At 44.5% G+C, this 1,424-nt stretch overlaps 1 pseudogene; it reads left to right on the plus strand.

The window, feature by feature from the left end:
• The first annotated feature begins 442 nt into the window (after nucleotides 1-442).
• On the plus strand, nucleotides 443-1,223 carry LOC531650 (H2B histone family, member W, testis-specific-like pseudogene; annotated as a pseudogene).
• The last annotated feature ends 201 nt before the right edge of the window (nucleotides 1,224-1,424 follow it).

The following is a 1,424-nucleotide window of genomic DNA, read 5'->3' on the forward strand; positions in this document are numbered from 1 at the left end:
AAGTGTGTTTGAGGGACCAGGGCTGAACAGATATAGCTTTTCTATGAAATTCAGCCTGAAGATTAAGGGAGAAGGAACTGTGATAGTTTGCCAGTTCATTTTTGGTTCCATATTTCTTTTTAATCATGGGGATAAAATATGAACTCAGATAAGGTCATATCTTCAGCCTCTTGAATCAATTTAGAAAAGGATTATTACTAATATAAATTCTAAGATATCTCCTTTTACCTCAAGACGTTTGAATGTGAAGTTCATGTTAAGGGTCATGTATTTTGTATTGTGGTTTTTTCTTGGCCCTTGAAAAATTGTATTTGAATTTTACTTATGACATTTTTCTCTAAGTGTGGAGGTGGGCTGTCCAGTGTCACGTGACATGGGCTGCCATAGTAACAGGCCTCCCTGCCTTGCATCCAATCAGATATGGACAGTGTCTGTGACGTCAGGGAAAGCAGGGCCTATAAATTCGGCCAACTGCCTTCAACCCCCTCACTGTTCTTCTGGGCTGCGCTATGGGGATCGGCGGCTCTATCCTGTCCGAAACATCCTCTGACAGCTATGAGGAAGACGTGATCACCAAAGAAACTGGCATCTCCGAAATTGAGCCCTCTGAAAAGGAAATGGCGAAAGTGGAGACCTCCAAACCAGACCCATATGATGCGGAACCAATAAAAGTGGAGACCTCCAAACCAGACCCATATGATGCGGAACCAAAAAAAGCGGAGACCTCCAAACCAGACCCATATGATGCGGAACCAAAAAAAGCAAAGCAGAAGACAGCTAAGGGCCGCCGTCGTCGCCGGCACTGCCATCATGACAGTTTCTCAAGTTTTGCTACCTATTTCCCTAGGGTGCTGAGGCAAATACATAAAGGCATGAGTCTTTCCCACGACTCCGTGAACATCCTGGATTCGTTTGTGAAAGATACGTTTGAGCGGATTGCCGAAGAGGCCGGACGCCTGGCCGGCGACAACAAGCGCCGCACCATCACGACCGAAGACATCGAGGCAGCTGTGCGTCTTCTGTTGCCTGGGAAGCTCGGCAAGTATGCCGTGTTAAAGGCTACCAAGTCGCTCATCACATACCGCACCTGCAAATGAACTGCCTCAGGACTGTCTGACCATCGCAAACCAGACTTCAGGGTTCTCCCCTTAGGCCCTACATTTAATCTTTAAAACATTTCTACCCCAAAGAAAACATTAAAAACCGCATTAACTTTGCTTCAATATGTGTCGGTTGTGTTATTTGTTCGATGGAAAACCGTGTACTTTTTTCTTAACGTATTGCAACTCGTCCCTTTCCTAAATGGTTATTTCTGTTCGTGGTTTCTCAGTGATTTTAGGGATCTTTATGGTCAAAATTCTTTCCCTAAAAGTTTCATTGGCCTTTTCCATTTTCATTCTCCCATCTATATTTAGGTATCATCC

The sequence above is a fragment of the Bos taurus genome, chromosome X (genome assembly GCF_002263795.3).
Source record: "Bos taurus isolate L1 Dominette 01449 registration number 42190680 breed Hereford chromosome X, ARS-UCD2.0, whole genome shotgun sequence".
Taxonomy (NCBI): Eukaryota; Metazoa; Chordata; class Mammalia; order Artiodactyla; family Bovidae; genus Bos; species Bos taurus.